Below are 23681 nucleotides of genomic sequence, written 5' to 3'. Positions count from 1 at the left end.
TAGGAAGGGAAATATTACATTTTCCTCTCACATTAGTTGTTTTATAGAAGACCAACATTTTATTCTAAATTTACAAAAGAGATTAGGTATCTTAAATAATTCAAATAACACGACTAGTGCTTGTCATCACTTACATCCTTAGAATGCGAAGATGATTAAAGAAATAAGTATTTTATAATTAGTGTGAGTTACAAGGGTATAAATAATTTTGTAATATAGAATAATAAAAGACCTTTAATTAGGTTACGATATTTTATTACTTTTCCAAAATGATTTCAGAAATTTTAGACACAAGTGTCCACAATTGTACAAGTGATCACGCTGTATGTTTTCATAATTATACTGAATATTTTTCTTTCCTATGTACTTCATAAATTCTTTAGGAGGTTTTAAGTTACCATAACTGTCGAAATATTCTATGTAGTCATTTATTTTGCCATAGGCTACCCAATGAGTACCGGTGTTTTTAGAAGAGTCAAGATTGATCACTCCGCATTCTATTGATGAAACTTTATCCGGTAATTTATCTCTCATAAATACACCTCGGAAGAATGGAATATTATTTGAATGCTTAATTATATCAATATTGGTTAAAGCTCTATTGGGTAGCCGAGAGTTTAGTTTTTTTTCTTTGTGACATAAATCCCTAAACCATCTTTGTAAGGTTTGAGGTGTAACCCTCTTCCAATCAATAACGTTTCCATTTCCTTGTTGTGTCGTTCCGATTCGGCTAATTGTTTCTTGGCTATTTTATATGCATTAATAGCTTTTACAATCCCAGCAGCACCTCCTGCCAAACTGCCTGCAGCAGATAATCCAGCAAATATCGGTACTAACGGAAGAAATCCACCAGTTTTTGGTACTGGAATTATCCTGGGTAATTTTATCGGAAAATCGGATGCAAAGTCTTTAGCTGCTGTGTAAGCTAATTCCATCAATGCTTTCTTACATGAAGGTTTAATTTTTTTTATATGCTTTTTAGTATGAGAAACAACTTTTTTAAGAGTTTTCTTAAAACCAGCTCCTGATCTTGTTTGACTGGTGAGTTTATTTGAGGTTGTTTGCTTACTTTTGTTTGCTATGTCACTTCGTCTTATTTTCATTGTTATTTCTTTAATTTTCTCCAAAGAAATAGCAATGCAATTTAATTTTATTCGAAACAAATACAGGACTTAGTTGTTTAAAGAGCAAATCCGTAATGAATAGTAATCATATATGTATTTCCTTAAATACAGTTTAGAATTATTTATTTTTTTCACTTAAGTATACTTATAATACATTTGTTTTATCGATCCAGCTGTTTTCACTAGGAGGAAGTCCGAGCCATTTAACATATACCTGGTTTCCTTTTCGTTTTAAAACCTTTTCAACTAAGTATACATCAGGATGGTTGGTTTTCTGAAGTTCTTGTGGATAAAAGCTCCTAGTATAGGACGACATCTTGCATCTTCTAACAAATAAGTCCTTGGATTCGTTTCTTGTATTTTTTTAATCTTGAATATTTCTGTGGACCAGTTTGGGTAATATCCTTTATCAAAACATCCTTTGTATTTACTTATTCTAACAAAGTCACCGATGTTAAATTTCCTACCCGTTGTTTTCTTCCTACATTCTGCTAGGTGAATGTATCTCCGCAATATGTTCCTTTTATTGATATGGTTTACAGAAGCTGGTGATTGTCCAATAGTTCTATGAGTAGCGTTATTGTACTCATTTACTTTTTTGTCGAGTGTTCCATTATACCAATTATAATTTCCGTTAAGACTAAATTCTTTGTATAGTTTATTCTTCAAAGTTCTTATTAATCTTTCAACGATTGAGGCTTTTTTAGTGGAATATGTAGAATAATGGTTGATTTTATACTTTCTCACAATATTTTTGAATTTATCATTATAAAATTCTTTTCCTAGATCTGTTTGCAAATTTTTTGGAACACGTCCTTTAGCTAATAGAGCTTTAAACTCTTCTGATACCTGTTGCTTATTCTTTCGTTTCAGAGGAATTGCCCAAGCGTATTTTGAAAAGGTGTCAATGATTACCAGTATATATTTATAACCACTATTCACTTTCGAAATTGCTTGCATATCCATCAAATCAGCTTGCCAAAGATCATCAATATCTTTAAGTATGACCTGCCTTCTCGGAAAGTTAATTCTTGCACATTTATGAATTTCATTTATGACGTCTACTTTGCTCATAATGCTTGTTTAATTTTCCTGCTATTTCTTTTAACTCAATACTTTTTCAACATTTCTTATCCTATAGTCTAAATTTAAAATTAGTTTCTTCAATTCTTCAATTTTTTTAAAAGCACCATCAACTTTTAAAATAAATTGCTCTTCAGTAATAATTTTATTTCTACTAGATTCCTCAATAGTGTTTTCAATTCGCTCAATATTTACGCTACTATCAGCTCTGACTGATGTTTGTTCTGTGTGAATATAATTAACATGTACATGTTCATTCATCTTCCGTAAAAGTAAGTAACTGAGAATATTTCAAAGCTTATTATTCTTTTATAATACCAGCCTCTTTTAACTCTTCTACTATGGATAGAATTTCATTGTCATGATTTGTATGACCAGCATGTTTTGAAGAAATCAGGAGTTTCAATCTTTCAATTAATTCATTAGGGTCATCCCAATAAACATAATCTGTATTGCTTTTATATTTTTTTAAGGTTGGTAAGTTGCCACCACTTTTGGTTGCATTACCTGCTCTTCTACTTGAACATCATTTTGTTGTGAAAATAAAGGTTTGATAATTTGACGATATTTCAAACTTTTGTCTCCTTTATTTGACCATTTGAGTGAAAGTCTCGTTTGTGTGCATGTGTATTATGAAGCATATCTTTGTAGACAATTTTATCTACTTCAGTTACCAAACTTAGGTTGGGTTTATTGCGTAGCAAAAGTTCTTTTAAACCTGGTGTTAATTCATAATGCTTATTGTTTATAGTGACTATATTTGTTTTTTGTGAATCATTGACGTTATTTGAAAGAGAAAGTGTTACCTTAGAATTTCCCATCATAAGATTTTTGTTTTCACTACGTATCCCAAATGGTACATTTATGTTATTCTCATAAATTTCCATCATATCTTCTTTGTTCAGTGAAATTAGTGAATCGGTGGACTTTTTTACATGATTTCTTGATAGAGTGTCTTTATATTCAGAATGTGCACTATGGTCTGTTTTTATAAATTCTTTAAAACTTTCATAATCTAGAGATGAGCTGAGTTTTCCAAATGTATTGTTTTCATCTTTAGAAATGTCAAATATCTTTATATCTTTATCATTCACTTTAACTAAAGTTTCCAAGGGATCGGTTATTGGTTTAAACGCCTTTTTAAATTTTAAATTAGCGTTATCTTCTTCATCTTGTAATATTTTTATTTTATTTTTTATAGTATCTGCTGATTTTATTAATTGTTCCTTAATATTAATATCCATCGTTTGATTTTCAATCATACGCAACTGTTATTACAGCTATTGGAAGTCGATTGATATGTTTTTCCATTGCGCGGGTATATATGCATATTCTAAAGGCATATAAATGTATCGAAGCCTTGTCTGTATCTTCCTTTATTAAGAGCGCAATCTTTATTTATTAATAAAAAATCAAACCGATCCTGCCATATCATAGAGCAAAGTTTTTTAAATTTTAACCACTCCATATCCGTATTTACATGCTCATTGTAAATATGTTTTAAATTTTCTCGTCCTGTCTGAAGATAATTATAAGATTAACGTTGTCTCGTATTAGTTGTTTAGGTATTTTGGAATAGGTTTGTGATAAATAAAACAATCTATGTGTTTATGCCTTCCCATTGCAAAATAATTACGAATGTTAACTTGTTTTTCACATGCAACGTCATCAAAAATCATTAATGAGTTAGCTAAAGCATTATTGGGATGTATTATTTCTTTATTATCATTGAAGACCGAGAATTTAGCACTAGGAACATTCTTCATAACTTGTTTTAGAAAACAATACTTTGGCTGGAAAGCTGTCTTAGAGTATAAATATATATGCTTGAATTTCAAACCGTTTTCATGCAATATTAAATTGAGCATTACATTCGTTTTCCCGCAGTTAGATGGACCACATATTATACATCTGATTGTATTAGGCAAAAGTGCACTGTGTTTTATTTTGTGTGATTGATTTTCTAACTTTATATTACTAATTTCTAAAGTCTGGGGTTGCTTGATGAACTTCATTGTGAAAAGTGAGGCAAAATAACGTTACTAGTCTATTTATATGTTTACAGGTTATCAACAAATAAAAATCAACAAAGAGTAAGTAGCATACGTATATTTTTACTTATAATTAAAGTACAGTTATTATAAAATACAATATTAGTATTTAATACATTATACTAAAACTATTAATACACAATACTAAAACTATAATACATTAACTAAAATAGAGTTTTATAGTGACCCCAAGGTAATGTCTCAATTTGATTTGGGAGTATGTATCGTTTATCATCGTTTTTGTTCATCACCACTTTGTTCACTTCTTGTGTGTATAATACATGCTTGATTGACCTAATCATATTCATTTTACATGATTTACTCTCATTATGAAATAATGCCTTATTGTAATGCGATATATCTAGTCTATTTGTAACTGATTTTGAAATACCTTTTGCTTTTTATTTGTACTTTGGAAGATAGCAAACAGTAAAGTTTCGCTCTTAAGCCAGTGAATTCAGTGATCACGTCACCACCTAGTTCATCTTTAAAGAGTCCAGGAACTTTTTCATTTATTCGTGGTATTAAATAAGGATTATCTAAATGAAAATTACTTGTGTCAAAATCTTTTAAATTATTTTTATATCACTGTAAATATCTTTTGTATATATTAAATAGAGTAGACTGTCAGTGTCTGTGTAACAAAGTCTTATATTATTCATGTATTTCTTTTTCATATTATAATGATACTGATAAAGATGTAATTTAGCATATTCTAAAACACTGAAGCCTATATAAATTGGTCTGTCTAAAAAAATTTTCTCGGGTTTTAGCTGAACTGCTACTAAATTTTCTGAAAATACAGATACAGATTTAAAATTAGGTTTACAAATTAGCTTTTCAGCACCATGTTGCTTATTTGTAATATTATCTACATCAACCCATTTTGTCGCTAATTTAATATCTACTTGTTTTCGTTTATTTTCAATCGTTTTACCGAAAATAGAATTATTTAAAAGCTTGAAAAAATCTTTCTCGAATGTAGTTGTGGATGCTTGACGCAGGCTAGTGTTTAAATCAATATATTTTTTTAAATATTCTTCTTGTCTAAATGTTAGAATACGGTGGATTTTTCTTAAAACAAGTCCGTTTTTCAAACATTCCTGTAAATGAGTGTAATGAATTACATAATTAAATTTATCATATAAATTAGCTATAAGTTTAGCTGTCTTTCCCCCTGGTGGTATAAACTTTTCAGGAGCAAAAGGTAAATCACTATGAAAATCATGTACGTGCTCGGGATATTCGAGATCTACTTCTAATATAAAACCATATTGACTTTCATCCGATATACTCATTACATCAAAGCAATTAACTTCCTTCTGATTTAGAAAACGAAACTCTGTAATTGGGAACTTTTTAGTCATTGCGTAACCATACAGATTATTGCAATCGAGATATATCAAATAACTAGAAGGTTCTAGATCATTAAATTCTGGCAAATATTTATTGTTAGCCTTCGCATGACGTAATGAGCACTGTGCTAGACCACCGCGTATGCCCTTCTCTAGCATTTGATACATTTCTAAGTCATCTATTAAATCAAGCTCAACCTGTGTATAGAGCAGCATAGCATCCCAGCTTAAACTAGGTGCAGTTACGTAGTAGGCAGGATCTAATTTATAATATTTTAAACTTATATTTCTGAAATTTTCAAATATATCGCACAATAATAAAACATCACATTTCAGGTATAGATCAGTATACTCGCCAATAGTTGTTATTTTAAATGCATCCCATACAGTTTTTGCATGCTTATATTCTTCATCGGTAATATGCTCCATTTTCAATGTGTTATAAAAGAATTCTTTCGGAGGAAGTTTTGTTTCTTCATACTTTTTCCAAGTATTCATGTAATCATAAGGATAAATACCTTTAGTTTTGAGCAAATATATTAAATTATCATTTCTCATTTCCGTTGATAAATGCAAAAAATCTTTATCTGTCAAACTTTTGCTTAGTGCATCTAAACTTGAGCTTAGAAACTGAAACGAATCAATAAATTTAATTTGTACAGGACGGTTACTATTATCATGATCTATGTATTTAGTAATGGTTAAATATTTTTCTTTAGTTTTGGGTATTATTTTAATATGACCTTTATGTTTTGCTAATTCTTTTATAAAAAGATGGGAATCATAATTCGATAAATTATGAAAAATTACAGGTATAAATGGACATACTCTAAACATTAGATTACATTGAGTATGTGCAGGTCCTCTATACTTTCCTGTCACATGATCGTGGTCACGCACTTTATCGTCGAGTAACAAGCGATCACAAATATGACAAGTACTTGCATTGTTATATTGGGTTTGTTCTTTTTTAGTTAAAGGTATCATTTGTTTTTTAATTAATAATATATCATTTATTTTCTTCACATCTTCTATTAATCTAGTGATAAATACCTCCACACAATCTAGACCTCTATATGTTACATATCTATTTTGGCGGGGATCATGTGAACAACATATGTAATATGCAAAACATGAAGGTTGGTGTTTTTTTAAATTATGTGTGTTTTCAGATTTCTTTTCGAAACAATTTACCAATAGACTTTCAAAGTCTGCGTAAATTACATAGTTGATTTTTTGTTTTCGTTCATAATTCTTGAAACCCAGTTTACTATTTTTATCAGGTAAAATTGATAAAGTTTTAGAACAGATATGAGATCTATACTTAGTTTCACAGCTATAAAATTGTAAACATGACTCACACAGAAAAAAATTACCTTTATGATTTGTTACTTGTCCTCGTACTAAACGTGCCAGGTCTTTGATAAGACAGTAATGACTCATTCCTTTTCTTTCTAAATATAACAAATTTACATGTATAGATCTTCTTTTGTTTGTTAAATATAGAGGGCCGGTTACTGTTTCGCTCTTATTTTCTACTCCATAGACATTGATACTTATATTATTGTTGGTCTCAAATAATTTTATGTCTTCATATGAAACAGGGAAAGACATCCCTTCAATATTAAATATAGAACTGTAATGTGGATACGAATTAGTCCTGCATACATTCTTCTTAACGGGATATAATGAAGCTACTACACTCCATAAAAAGCAGCAATTGTCATTATTTTGAATATTAATACAACTTTTCGAGTTTTTAAGTTTTTTTGGTAATTCAAGGTAAGTACCACCTCTCATAGGACAATATTTATTAACATTGATTTCAAGATGGCTCACTGATTTAAAAGACCATCCAGATTCTTTGTGTTCGAATTCTGACATTTTGCATTTTAAAAGTTCAATAGCATTCGAATAGAAGTCACTTAAAATCGTGTTATTACAAATAACTTTATATTTCGTATTAAACGACTTAAGTTGTTGCTCACTTGTTTTTGGTAACACAAAGTGGGCAAACAACTCGAAGTTAATCTTGACACAAGTATTCTTCAATAAAGACATATGTATAAGTTTCAGGACATCGTTCGTATTCTCACACAAGAATGCTTCGGGTGTACAGTATTCAACACCTTGTGCAGGGTTTAAACGATATGTTATGATTCTGTTTTGAAAGCACTTGCAATTACAAAGATATTGTTAAAATGGCTTTGAACTAAACTATTTGACTTATGTACATTAGTTCTTAAATGATATTTCAATTCAGTTTTCGGTAATTCAATCTGACATTTTTTGCATATTATTAATTCATTGTTAGGATCATGGATATCAATTTCTTTTCTATTAATTCATTACTAGGATTATGGATATCAATATCTTTTCTATTAATTCATTATTAGGTTCATTGATATCAATTCCGGATTCTTTTCAATCTTCCGCGAGGAAGATACTCGAGGTGCTGTAAAATAAAACAATAATAGATCTAAATGTATTTTTATACGTGAATAAATTGTAATTACAAACTAAGTAATTGAGTAAATACTGATTGATTACATTATTGACATGAAAGCATTTCAAGTCAGTCATCATTTAAAATAAACAGCAATAAAAGAAATATAAGATTACATGTACCTATTACATTTATAAGTATTTTTAAAGTTTTTTGTAAATAGAAAAAAAAATCGTAAATATAAAGAAACGTTAATAGTAACTGCTTACAAACTCTAAAGGACAGTTCTTAAACTCCCGCCTGGTCTCGTCAATAAAGTCTTTAAGCCGAGCCCATGCTGGCGTATTATTTTCAGTGCGATTTTTATTGAAATAATTGAATGACGCCACCGATTTATAGGTGCGACATGTTCTATCGTTTTCACATCATAAATTTTAATTCTATGTAGTAAGGGCCCTGTTTTAACTCATCGGTTTGCCGGCTTAAGCCGTTTGCAACCCTACGTGTGAAATAGGAGTATAAGGGAGTTATTTTTATTACCCTTTAAATTACTTGCTGCTATCTCTTCACGATCATCGTCGCTGTCACTACCAAATAAGTCATGGCTCGTGGTCTTCATATCGCTTCTCTGGGGCTTCATAACAGGACTGATGGGATGAACAGTAGGCGACATCGTCTTGAGCTTCTTCTTCTTACTGTCCGGATGCGATGATTTGCTGGCGCTTCTCTTAGCAGCATCGCCGGAGCGTGAAGATGAAGACGCTGATGACGAATCCTTCACGTGTTTCACCCGTGTCTGTTGTTCCTCATATTCGTCTTCGGAGGAAAGAGGTGATCAGCAGAAGTTGGTCCCGACCTGAACAAAAATACAGATAAAATAATTAGAATCAATAAAATAAAAAGGATTAGGTACCCAGATACCATAGTCACAGGTAAATAGTTCGAATATAATAATCGAAAAGGTGAATAGTTCGAATGAAGAAATAGATTACATTGTGATTGTATTGAATCTATACAAACATTTTATTCTGTTCATTCATTAGAATCATTCAATATTATTATTTTTTATATAATAAAAATAACAGATTAATAGATAATTATATCAGGACATGTAATGAATGAATAGATGAGTATTATAATAACAGGATATACAGGTAGGTACTTACATTCTTGAGGATTTGATTGAATAGGTTAACACTTTTGATAAAATTAAACTTGCACGCTGATTTAGTTCAGGAGTGATTTGTGTTGTTATTCGGGAGCCGTTTATATAGGCCTAAAATCACGTCATTCTAACCAAATATGTAAAAATGCACGCTTGCAAAAAATAAAAACTAGTTGTCACACGTGGTTTTACCCGCGTCCCGATGGATTTAATTCCCGTACCAGGACAAAATATAGCCTATGTTCAACGCATTTAGTGTAGCTACCTAATAGTGAAAGAATTCGGTTTGATCGTTTCGGAGCCTATTCGCGGCAAACAAAAAAATAAACAAACAAACAATCAAATCTTGCCTCTTTATAATATTAGTAGAGAAATGCTGAGACTGCAGATGCTGCCATATAAAGATTATTTGCGATGGTGCATACGAGCGTTTAAATTGTAGCGTTTTCGGTAGCTCAGTCAGGCAGACAATCGTTTGTAAATCGCATATTATGTAGATGTTCTACCAATTGTAGAAACGATGTATAGCAACTTCTACCCACGATCGACGCAAAACAAGCAGTTTATAAACTTTTTCCATGTATAGGTAGGAAATATGTTTATCAGCAGAAACGCTGCGGTTTGCACGCTCGCGTACATTATTTCAACTTCTTACACGTGGAGTACCCAAATAAGAACTTGAATCTCACGTTTCTATAGTATATTTAAAACAATGTATAATTATGTATTTAATTTTATAATTTTGAACCTTAATGACAAGAAAAAACAAAATGCGAGTAAGTATAAAACCAGAATAAAATCCTGGAGAAATCACATTCCCGTTGAATATCTCGTTCTACAATGTCGGTAAGTCAGCCTTTTCTAAATAATCAAACATTATTTTTATTTTTGATACTTTTATTCAAATAATATCTACATAATAATTCTACTTAACCATTGTATACTTACGAATAGAAACAGTTGATATTTAAAATAATAATTTTAATTATGTATTGTTTCAGAACTCCAGTGATATTTTCATCAATGATTCATCATGCTCCCAAATACCGGCAGCGCAACAACTACGTCAAAATGTTTTGAACTACCTAGAGAGGGAAAGACCGTTCCGGTATGATGAAATAAGATCGAGTCCATCGTACTCTCCGATTCCAGCAGCATCAAGAGAAAGACCCTTTCAATTCGAAGAAAGACCGAGCAGCAGCGGCCCTGAAAGAGTTCCTAATAGTAAAAAACGAGGGACCAAAACTTTGTATTCGTACATTAAAAAGCCTGCAAAGGGTTTACAATCGAAAGTAATACGGATCCAAATCTATGATGCAGAAGATTTAAAAAGTTCTAAATTATGTGAGTGTAGGGCTAATGTATGCGCTCAGCATATTGTTGAAAATGTGTTTAACGATGATATATACAAGTGCGCAAAAGATATGATAAGTAAAATTCAAAAGAAACTGTAAATAATTCATAAATAAACAATATTACTGATGTCTGTCTTTTAATTACCAGATTAACCTATTATTAAACAAGCATTGCTCACTTATGTACCTACTTACCTACCTACTCAACTGTATATAAATTAATTACCTATTCGTTTTATCAAACATAATTCCTATTGTTTGATGTATAGGTACCTATTTGAGTATATATCTGCTCATATCTTATGAACTTAAGCCTGATTGAATCATATTCAATAGTAGCAATTTTTATATGAATAAACATACATTGGTATAGTTACGGAGGCCTATGATGGGTAGAATCAGAATGGAATGCGCTCAGTTTCCTTTACGGGAATATGTAAACATTCTAACGCACCTAGCAACGCTCGCCAGTTGGATCATTTATAATTATTGTCAACCATTAATCATTATTAGGTAAATGCTTTTTATTAAATGCTATATTGTGTTTTTGCTCTCCAAAGACATAGAACAGCTCTTGTCTGTTAGTATGAACCGCTCATTCGATTTGTTTAAATAAATGCTGTTTGTAAGCAGTTGCAACATAAATAACGTACAATATATAAACGTGATATAATTATATACGGGAATGCAATTCAGGAAACATATTAAATTGAAGTTACCTAAAAGACAAGGTAAGTATTGAGGGACCACCTTTTTACTATAGATGGGTCTCTAAGTAACTAAGATAGTTGTCTTACTTTAAATAAAGGTTTTTGAATAGAAGTCTCATTTTGAAAAGAGAATTCTGGATACGATACTTATTTAATTCAGTGAATAGAGGTCTTACTTTGAATAAAGGTTTTTGAATAGAAGTCTCATTTTGAAAAGAGAATTCTGGATACGATATTTATTTAATTCAGTGAATAGAGGTCTTACTTTGAATAAAGGTTTTTGAATAGAAGTCTCATATTGAAAAGAGAATTCTGAATACAGTACTCATTTTGAAAAGAGAGTATTGGGGTATCTGGATCATCATTTGATCCAGATGCCCCAATACTCTCCTACTAACACTAGAATAAACTTGGCGCACAAATATACACACGAAAGTGAGCGTCGCTTTCGTGCTTGGTAGAGCCATGACAGTGGCGCCTCCGGTTAGTTGAATAGTCCAAGGTAAATATTGAGTCGAAAACCCTGTATTTCGATTTGTGATTTTCGCCGAACGAATAAGGTTATGTTTTTGTGTACAAACCGTGTATATGTCACATAAAATATATATCGCTTGAATAATATAATTGGTTTAGCTGAGTTGTGTCTTTAGTACGAACAATTTGTCTCTTAAAATTAAATGTTTTTGCATGTAGAATAAATACCTAGTCCCTGCTTATTGAAATATATTAGGGAACTCTTATTTAAGCAAATAATAATGTCAGTTATATCGTTAACATTTATGTAAATCCTATATACCCTAGAAAAAGTATTCCAATCAAGATTATTAATAAAATAAAAAAGTAACTCTTATATTTTAAATGTCAAAACCTATGAACTAGAAAGTTACTCAAACGCCCACCCACTTCCTACGTATTTTTGAAAGCAGACAAATTACCTAGCAACGGACAGACAGCTGAAAATATATATTTTTATAACGAATTTAATTAATATCATGTTCCTTTCTAGACTGGAAGCCGTCTAAATCTAATTAGGTATCCGAAGCTAATTGATGGAAAGATTTCATCTAAAATATATACAAAATCTACTAAATATACATTACATTAAAAAGCTGCAGAGTTTGTTTCAACGGCCAAATATCAGAAACTACTGGACCGATTCCAAAAAATATATAAAAAAAAAATTGTCCATTGATCAAGGACGGTCCCAAAGAACAAATAGCCTATCTCCGTCTTCAGTGTACTCGTCGCCAAATTCCATCTAAATTAGCTCAGCCGTTCTAGCGTGAAGTCAGAGTAGACAATCTCACTTTCGCATTTGTTATATTAGTATTGACTAGTAAGGATTATATGCTTATTCCTCGACGCCATCTTGGATTATGTCTGTCCGACTTTTCGTTAGGAGATTAATACTCAAAGTATGATTGATTAAGCTCAGGATTATGTATATAAAATTAGATAAGCTTATGAATAAATCGCGGGGAGATTAGTTTTTATTTTCAGCATCAGTTATTATATTAGATATTAGGAGTCATAGAGAATCGGTATGCCTAAGATTTGATTAAATAAACTGAAGTCTGTTAGGCACCTATTGTATAGTTTCTGTATTATATCAATAGGATAATTAACTAGGTGTATACTGCCATGAACTCGGTGTTCAATTAATATACTTTACCAAGGTTGAAAATAATGACATTTTCAAACTTGTAACTCTTTTGGATGGGTATGACAAATATCTACCCGTTTTTACGAAGTTACCACAATTGTATCTCATAATCAACATTTACAAGACTATTTCGGTATCTCAAGCCCAATTTCACCGACAGTATAAACGTCAATTTACTTATAAAACTATTTCACGTTCAATTTTCAATTCAAACGCTTCTTTTAAGAAACTAAGTCCGCTACCCTTATATTGTTCGTGAAAATAGCCACAGTACAAAACTCTAGTCCCAATCTATGGTCACTTTAACAACTCTCAAGAGACAACGTTGCTTCTTCCTAAAATCTCAGCACTACCAACAAGTTGCATCACGTGCACACTTCGCACGTTTAGCACGCTTCGCACGTGCTCAGTACGTGCGAGGTACACGTGATGGAGCGTGACCATATCGCTTTGATAGTGGCGTGTCATTCAGCTGTGACTTTTGATAAGGAAATTGTTGGAAGTATATTTCATTTTGTTGGTTTCAGAATCCCTAAAGTTTTTAGCCGATTTCCCAAAAAGAAGAAGGTTATCAATTCGACCGTTTGGACTATTAAACAGACTGAAAAAAGGAGGTAGTCCGAATTCTTTCACCTTTCTTTTCAGCACCTATTCGTATTTGTGCTTTATATCTATGTGTTGTTATTCGAAATTCTATGTAACATCATTCATCTGAAAGTATTTTGTTTAGGTTAAAATTGCAGTAATACGCTGCCTATTTATCGTTCCTAATTTTGAGACGCCTTTCTTTTTAACTCACATAACTTTTACTCTATGAAGTTCATTAGTTACATCTTGGAAAACCTACTTCTATTCCCAAAAAAACACTTCAAAACTACTCAAATGCTCACTCATACATTTGGCACTTTCCTCTCGGCGACAAATTGTCACACAGTCGCTAAAGATTTCTTAGTAGTAACTTGTCATTCAGGTGTTATGTTCGATAAGCAATGGATAAAATATTTTTAAACTCTAACACTATAATAATACTTAGATCTTAAAAACTCTACACCCATAGAAACCGCTTCAAAACTATTCAAATGCTCACAATATTCACACCGCTACTTTTGACACTCTCCCCTCGGCGACAAATTGTCGCTCCGGCACGTCGCGTGACGTCACACAGTCGTTAGTGCCATCCATCGGCGATTTAACTTGTTCATGTCGATTTCATAGATTTTTACACCATAAGCCCTCGCAATGCATTTTAAACTGTGATGGATTTTGTGTCAGAATAATTTGTGATGCGAATTTTTGTATAAAAAGTAGGGTATGAAAATTTTGTGGGTAGGGGTTAAAATTACCTGCATAGTCTGTTGTGATATTAGATTATTTTACCGTTAATGTTTGACAGTTTGAGTGAGAATTTATGTTGTTATCTTAACTTGTAGGATAAAGAGGAAATAATTTGAGTTAGTTTGCACTCTAAGGCTCCGAAATTGAGCCATATTGAAAAATCCTTTAAATGTTAGGATGCTGTGCTGTCCCCAGACGACAAGGACTATACATATATATTTTATCCAGGTGCAGGAAGAAGTTCCCTGAAACCGATGGAAACAACTCATTTACGGATAAAGCTAACTTCAATTTGTAAATGAAACTGCTGTCCTAATTCGATACTCCAATTCAGATTTAATTCCAGTTAATGCTTGTATCTAGAACACATTACAATGAAAATTGCTAATATTTGTTTCAGAGCATAATGTTAGTATTAAGGCACATTGCAATACAATCACAACAATGTCCATTTGTTCCTACTAGTAATTGCAAAACGAGGTTATTGCATATTTAACTTTATGTCCAGTGCTTAATGTTCATATTTGTATGGGCCAAATTGATATTTACCGATGGTGTAAAGTTTTCAGACACAGTCACCAAAATCACTCTGTCAATTAATTTTGTTGTTGTTTTATGGAAACTGATAAAGCCTAGTCGAAAAGTTTCACCTTTATGATGTCAGATAAATTCATACGTGGCCTAAATTCAGTCTCACTTAAATCCATCAAAAATGCATCAGCTCAAAATACACACCCCAAACATAGAACCATTTCATTTGCAGAAAACACCGAATCATCCATATAGAGTTGTGCAACAAAACGAACTGTACAAAAATAGCCGGTCAGCTGTCAATTGGATCACTAACTAAACGGAACATCGGATGTGTCCTAAACTTTGACTTTACAGTTACCTCGCACAGGTCACAGGCATTGTTCATGAAACTTTCATGCAGTTATTTACAAAAGCGACCGGACACAACACTGTTGGCTGCGGGAAATATTTTTTGGGAATTTTCGAAAATTTTAAACGGATACTGGATGCAGGAAGCTGGAATTTCGTAGGGAGTTCGAAATAGTTCGCTCTTTGGAGTTGTGTGGATCATAGAGCATTTTGGTAACAGAAAAAGAGATGACTTTGATTCGGATACGAGTGTCTGGAAAGTTTTTGGTCTATGTGCAGACTTTATTAATGAATCGATACTCATATTTCTAAATAAGTACCGGATCGATTTGAAAAGTCGTCAGTGTTAGATAGCTCATTGGTTGAGGACGGTTTTGGCTACATTATGTCCGAGTTAATTATGTTATTTCTACAGTATGCGCATGAATGCGAGATAAAACATAAGAATTTGGTACCAAATCCAAGACAGACAACAATGCAAATGAAACAGTTATTTACACTGATTTCTGAAAACATCACCCCTATCATGTACAATACAGATACCTACTTACCATTTAACGACCACCTCCTTAGAGATTACGTTCAAAAGAAAAATCGAGCACAATAAGTAAAAACAAAGGAGCTACCAACAAGACAACTTTAAAATTCCAGTGTATTCTTTCAGCGACAATTCCTTCACGGACTGGGACGAAATATTTCTCAGTCGCATTATATTCTCAAAGTCAAGAGTACCGGCCATTATCAGGAGTAGCTATTTCCTTACAACATATCATAGAGGAAGGCAATCTGTGTGAAAAATCGCCCACTCAAGGGAATAGTCACGCCGAGTGGCGATTTGTCGACTTTTTTGTCGCGTCGAGCTGGAAACTGGGTATAAATTATGTTGGGTGTTGTAATGCGTTTTTCGGTCGAGTTTTGAGTTTATTTTTGTTGAGTTATAGTGAGGGGTGCGGTTGGGTTATCGATGTACTTCGTTTTGTCCCTGATGGATGGTTTCGGTTATTGGATCATGGGTTTTGTACGTCTCTTTTTGTCTCGTGTGCTGTGCCAATCTTTTAAGTCTACCTACTGGTTCTCTTTGCACCTTTGTGCACTCAATATTTCTTCACTCTCATAGCTTGATGTAATCCGAGACCACCGGACAGACATCGCTCAGTTAAACATATTGCTTTCATGATTACTTATATATTACTTATACTCATTATATTACAACAGGCACGTGCCAAAATATATTTTTCCAAGCAACAAAACACCCCACTAACAAGTTACACTGGCGAGCCACAAAACCGACTCAGGTAACAATTTGTAAGTGAACCACTGCTAATCCCAAACGGGATATTAATTTGATCGCACTTGGAATATATTTCGTCTACACGATATAATATTTAATCCCGGTGCTCTCAGTTTGAATATATTAATTTCAGTGTTAGTTCGTAACTTGTTTTGGGTGAAGTAATTTTCATATTTTGTTTTGGGCGTGTCTATTTTTGGCCGTGAAGTGTAATATTGTATATTTTGTGTTGAATACTGTAAAATAATAAGTTTTCAGCCTCTCAGAAATGAAGGTTTATGTTTCATTAATAATTTGAAATGTTATGTTATTATTTAATCAGTTACCTAGCTAGGATTTGCATAGGCGTATATTGATGGTCCCGCATGAAATTCCGTCTAGTTGTTCTTTAGTTTACTGAATTCAGATAAATATATTTTATTTTTATTTTATTATTTCACTTATGTATTTATTCTTTATATGTATTCCCTTATGTACCCTTCCTATTTAATACTCTATTTTGGTCTTCCCTTATTTACATACGTACCGATCCGCCTCTAAATTAGGTACTGCTAAGTTTATAAAAATACATCCACTTATTTTGGCATGAAAGAGTAACAAACATACCTTCATAAAATTTAAAATTTCTTATCATTCTTAAAATTCAAAATAATCCACATTTAACCCTCAAATTAGACACAGCAACCATACCAACTTAAACTTATAACTAAAACGCTAAGCAGAGGCATTAAATATAACATATGACAGCATTTAAGTCGCCATAACTTAGCGAATAACTTAACACTAACATAAGCGCATAAGTTGCCAAGTGCGATGCGTTTAAGCTTAACTTGACAGCAGCATGATGGGACCAACGGTGCGCGTTTGAGGGTAAAATTGTAAATGTTTGTAAAGAGGTATTTTTTTACAGAATAGCCTAATTAATTTGTCTTATTTACTGAAGGATGTAATGTTATTGAGTTAAAACCTTGCTCTCGGTAATTTAATGAAATGTATGTATGTGGATTTACAAAATAACCAATCTTGTCCAATAAAGAGAAAACAATATCTTGAGTGTTTGTTTGCACCCTGTTGGCACCTAAACTACTGAACTGATTTCAAAAATAATTTAACTTTTGGAAAGCTACACTCTTCTCGAGTAATATAAGCTATATTTTATCTCAGTACGGATAGCAGTTCCTACGAGATGCGTGTGAAACCGCGGTAAAACGGCTAGTGATGTGTATGTTAAATAAATACAATCTTTTATTGGTTTTCCTAAATACGTTGATATTTTAATAAAACTAGATGAGACGGGTATTTCTAAACTGGCCTTGAGAAGTTAGCCTGAAACTAATTCGAAGGTCTAGTCCCTTGTAAAGTCCAGACATAGTAAAATGTGTTATATATTATCAATTTAGGCTCGTGTATGAAATTAACTTGTGTTAAACCATACCTACTTTTAGAGCACACTGCAAACTTTTCGTCGGCCGATAGTTTGTTTGGGCTCATAAATCAGTATGAAGATGTATGGAAGTACGCACATTACAAAGATCAGGTATCTAGCCGGTATCACACCGATTGAAAACTATGATAGGAACCAACAATCCAGTCTGCAGTGTGAAAAAAATAATTTTTTGTTTTTTTGTTTGTACCCTAAAGTCTCCGAAACTACAGAACCGATTTGAACAATTCTTTCACTGTTGTAAAGCTGCAATCTTCCCGACTGACATAGGCTTATGTTTTACCTATACAAGCAATCAGTCCCACGGGACGCGGGTGAAACCGACGTAAATGACTAGTGTACTAACAAATAACTATATTCATACATTCATGACTTACAAGTAGGTACATGTACAAGGCATTTGACCTTTTCAAGGACCTCAGAACGGCATAAGGTCAAAGTGTGTCCTTCTACCCTCTTAGACGTTTTTACTTACATCCGTCTTACGTAAGATGGCTAAAAATAAATTGCCCATTTCGAGGTTACTTAATTTGAAACATTTTAGTATTCCTTTTGATAGAAAACGTTTAAATGCTGGCAAGAATAGAGTAACTCGAGCGAGTCAAAGATTAGATAACAGTTACAAAAGAACTAAAGAACGTAGGTATCAGATTTTTAAGCATATATAATTCTTCTAATTTCATCTGTCTGGTTATGGGAATAAGATATAATGTTTTTACAGAGCGTTTATCTGTAGACTAGGCTTTTTGTTCTATTTTTTCTAAAACCTTGTATAAATAGGACGAAACCCCGTGAACTATTCCTAATAATATTGTTCTAATAAGACGAAATATGTTATTAAATCATAAATCACCTACATCACTACCGGAAACTAAAGTCATCAACGTAATGATACGTAGACAGGTAACAAATAAACAACTACAAAGTATTATGAACAATGGCTAAATCAAAATGACATACTTTTTGTTCATACAATAATTATATAATTTCATCGTCAACAAATGCGGAAAGCTTTGTTACATCATCGGAGCTTACAAAGATCGGAGCATCGGAGGATGATGCGTAAACTGAATGATACCTGGTAGTGACGATTTAAGAATTGTGGGTTTTTCTTTAGGTACATGTCTATGTACACGACTTTTTATGATCTTTGGAAGATTATATGATGTAATAAAGCTTTCCGCATTTGTTGACGATGAAATCAAATACCAATAATGAGACATTATTTTGTGAGGAAACATCAATAAACTGAGTACAACCAGACCGGCCAGTATATTTAAATGGATGAAAATATAATAATTTTGGAATACAATATTTCAGTTTTGTTGTATCAAATTTCCATTTTGACGATTATAATTAGACTGTACCAAAATTAATAACTCCAATTAAATCAAATAATGATAATGAATAGCTTCGCTGCAATCAATCAACAGTAGGCAGTAGACAGCAGGCATCACAGTGCACGCTCATCTCGACGCCATACTTGTGAACAACTCGTATTAATCATAACACTCTTCCTATTTGCCTGGCCTTAGGATTGTTGAGGCCATAGAAGCAGCCTTAAATATTGCGTAAATCATGTGATAAACCATTAATATTTCACGTATACTCGTATATGGTAGATGATAGTATGACAATGGTAGGGTTAATCACGCTTGACGTGGTCGGTCCGTCCATGGGTAACCATCTTGTACGAGTGACGACGTGTTTCAGAAGACACGTTAAGTTGGTAGGTCCCGGCTGTCATTTGAACACCTTTGGTAGATGTCATGCGTAGTCACAAGACAGAAAGTATGACGTTAAGTCTTACTAAGAGATGAGCCGATCAACTATTTAGCAGACTTCTTAATTACAGACTTTCTGGCTTCTGACTACCCTGAGACATTGGGCTAGTAGGTGTACTAGGTAAATAGTAGAATTCCAACTATATCTTGTTAAGAACTCCGGCCTAATTATAAACCCAAATTTACTAAATATTACTATTTTCATAAAACTTTCATACACTACTTTAACTACTCTATCCTCACAAACCAAAGTTCCGACCAAAACAGCTTCAGAAAACACCTAAGAACTTTATCCCCAAAAAACCTCGTAGTTTTTAAGCTTCCTTCCCCCGCTTATTTCGTGGCCCCATCTCAAAGATGCAAACAGCAGATTTATGTTTCAAGATTAGCAGCGAATTAAAAAGTTTCTCAAACTCTGCGCTTGGAAGTGAAAAACTTTGGGAAACATTTGATAAAAGTATTCCCGTGTTTATTTATGGGTTTACGACGAATGGGGGGTTTTATTATAATAAAATGTGTTAGGTTTGTGGATTTAGTTGAAATTGCTTTGATTTAGATGAAGTTTTATGTAATTGCTTGTTATAAAAATTCAAGTAAGTGTAGCAGGGTTAGCCAAGCTTTCTACAATCGTTGCTGCTAGGTTCGACATACTAAATCTTAGCACAAGTGCAAATGGTAATAACTTTTCACAATATATTAGTAAAACTTAAAACTAGGACGATTAATAAAAAGTGTATCTGCATGACACGTCTACGTTAAAAACTTTTTTAAAGAGACGCTGCTTGTTATTTGTCCACATTTCAAAGAAAAAATATAGTTTTCTGATTATTATCAAATCATCTAGTTAAAGATTATTATCCCCAATAACTTTTACCCTCACTATTACGACTCACATCATATCTATTAATTTTCTCATACCAAATCCTATATATGAAGAAAATTGTTTTTTTCTCCCATTATCTCTGTCGTGGGATATTTTTTCATAAACCAAATTGGACGATTCCCCCTCACATTATCGTTAAGCACGATAATGGAAGAAAAATGTGTGTTACGTCATCGGTGACGTCATCGCTTTTGTCGCGAATAGGGATGGCGAGTGTCGATATAAATGTTATCGATGTTTTTTTGTTTTGGCACAGTAAATAGAAAAGCTTCAAATAAAAACAAAGATTTGAGGTTGTATTTTCTGTTGGCAAGATATGACACAGTTTTGTTTTATACATATCGTGATTTTTACCTATTCTAGGTTACCGTAAATTCTGTATTGAAAATAAAGTAGTTAATTTCAAAAGTGGTGCGCATCATTCTATTCTCTCTTCTTAACGTATTGTACACTGTAACTACTGAGTTGTATATCTAGTGAATATGTAGTTATGTAGCTAACCCTTTGTCTAACTTTCCGATGAAACGAGCTAAATATTATACAGAAATCTCAACCTATTTCTCTAAACATTTCAGATATCTGTGCAAACTAATCAATTGTCATAACAATATGTATTAAACCTCAACCATTCACAATAAACTACATTAGTTAAGTAATAGATCATGTTGGTACATTTCATTTCACATTTGAAATATGGCCGCCGATAGCAAGTTCGCGTGAAATTGTGTTATCGTAGGTCTAGTGATGTGCGGGTGTCGATAGATAGTGAAGGCAATTTATTGGGATTTAGTATTTTGAATGCATAACTGATTTATTGGATTTTTAGATATTTTTTGTGTTTAGTATTTCTTTTTAGGGTTATGTGGTTAAAATTTTAGAATATAATACTAATATGTTGTATATAAACGATGTTGTAAGATAACCTTTTTAATAATTTTTATCACATTCTTTCTTAAAACAAAATACTGACTAGATTTTCCCTAAAAAACTCTGTTATGTAGGGTGTTGTCTGTACTACACAACAGTTATCTGAAGAAATACTTGGTTTTGAAACGTCAAATTACTCAAATTTTTGGGATTAGGCAGACACACCACTTCTAAGCTTTAATTTTGCCTGCTTTCTAAGCCCAAGTCTCTAAGCAGTAAATACATTTTTTGACCCACTGACCGTATTGTCCAGTTTTCCACAGCCATGGTCCGTCTCCCTACATTTCCATTAAGTGATAATCCATGTACCCCAACTTAAAGCGGTCGGTATAAAAATATACAAAAACATTGTATTTTTGAGGTCAATTGGACCTCGCGCTTTGAATACTTAATGCTGAATTGAAAGTGTGTTTTGAGTTTCAATTGTTAAGAATGAAAGAGATTTTTTGTGTAGTTGTTGAGGGTAAAATGTTATTTTTAGATGTATTAAAGAAAAGTTAGATTTTATTTGTAACTAGCTGTTTCAACGTGGTTTGACCCGCGTCTCGGGGAAGCTACTTTCCGTACCGGTATAAAATGTAGCCAATGTTACTCGGAAAGAGTGTAGTTTTCCAACAATGAAATTTTTTTTCAAATCATTATCGGTCCTGCAGTTTCGGAGCCTTTAAGGTACAAAAAAACAAACAAAAAAAATGTTTTCTCTTTGTTATATTAGTAGGTATAGATCAGGTATTTGGTATGTCATTTACTATTACTAAAGTAACTGAAAAATCTAAACAACTATCTAAGTAACTTCAATTTTAACTAACTAGAACTATATAACACAGACTCCATCACATCATAATAACTCTATCTAAACTTTAACTACACTTGTACCTAGAATCTCAATTACCAACATTGTAGTCTTCAAAGTTAAAGCAAAGAAGTGAACACAAAAACCGATAGAAAAGTCGTTTGGCTACTCGTTTTAAGTGCACAGCGGTTTCAGGCAATGATCTGAAAACTCTGACACAAAGACTGAAAATAAAAAATAAATAGTGCAAACTGTAGACTAAACAGTCGGCCGATAGTTGGTCCGATGGTTGGAAAAAAATATTTAAAAAACAAAGTATTTTTTTTGTTTCAAATAGGCCTATAAAAGCTCTTTCGAAACTTCTAGCTTTGCAGGGTTCCAAAGAGTTGGTCTCATGGAGAAGAACCAGCAAGAAACTCCAAAGACACTCTTTTTAAAAGAAAATAAAATTATTTACAAAAGTTTTCTATCTATTCCTGAGAGAGTTATAAAATACAAATTAAGCTAAAAATCGATGTAAAGCAATTAATTAATTTAAATAATATCTTGATTCCAATCAGTTTTCAGCCGGTCTGATACCGGCTAAATACCTGATTGTTGTAATGTGCGTACTACCATTCATCTTCATACTGATTTATGAGCCCAAACTAACTGTCGACCGACTAAAAGTTTGCAGTGTCTTGTTACACTTAAAATAAACAGTAAACATTTGGATGTAGGATTGTGTCGGAATTAAATTAGACTTGCTTCTTTTACAGGGGTTGAAGATAAAGAGGTTTTTTGTTTCTTTTGCGGTTTAAGATAAAGATTTTCTTGTATAGTAGTCGATTTTCCTTTTTGCTAGACAAAGTTTAACATAACTTTATAGAAAACAATAGCATCGAGTGTTTTAAAATTAAATGTTTTCAAACCGAATGGAACGCTTAGATAGTCGAGATCAACTATAAGTATTAAGCTACTAGGAGTCAATACGAGATTTTAAAGTACAAAGTACTGGACAGTTTTTATCTTGCATAAACAAATTAATGATCAGATTCGTTTTACCTATGTATGATGTAGCGTGACATAAGTTTTAGAAGTATTTCTTTGGAAACCTTGACGAACCCACGAGAAACAGCTACATAGGTATAAAACTCATTCCTAAGCTTAACTTGAAGATACCTAGGAAAAAAGGTAAAAGAAAACTGTACGTCGTATTCCAGACGGTATAAAACTAGATATCTTTTACCTCAAACACATTGAAAAGCCAATACGTTGTAAATTTTGAAGCTTTCCAAATGTATTCGCTCAGCGGTTCGATCTCGTTCATTCCATTCGTTCATTTCGTACAACTTGCACGAAATATTAACCTATTTTGCTGAAGATGCAAGATGCAATGTTTATTTATATT

At 32.6% G+C, this 23681-nt stretch overlaps 1 protein-coding gene and 1 long non-coding RNA gene across 24 annotated transcripts in view; both read left to right on the top strand.

Moving 5' to 3' along the window:
- Nrm (neuromusculin) overlaps nucleotides 1-23681 on the top strand; it is a 423138-nt gene that overhangs the window by 192234 nt on the left and 207223 nt on the right. The gene's annotated exons all lie outside the window — the stretch shown is intronic.
- On the top strand, nucleotides 9934-10706 carry LOC135119026 (uncharacterized). The gene is made up of 2 exons (XR_010277928.1): nucleotides 9934-10070; nucleotides 10226-10706. It is a non-coding gene; the product is annotated as an uncharacterized LOC135119026 (long non-coding RNA).

This window comes from Helicoverpa armigera, chromosome 28 (assembly GCF_030705265.1).
Source record: "Helicoverpa armigera isolate CAAS_96S chromosome 28, ASM3070526v1, whole genome shotgun sequence".
NCBI lineage: Eukaryota > Metazoa > Arthropoda > Insecta > Lepidoptera > Noctuidae > Helicoverpa > Helicoverpa armigera.
Note: the sequence above shows the minus strand (reverse complement) of the source record. Positions and strands in the feature narration are given on the sequence as shown.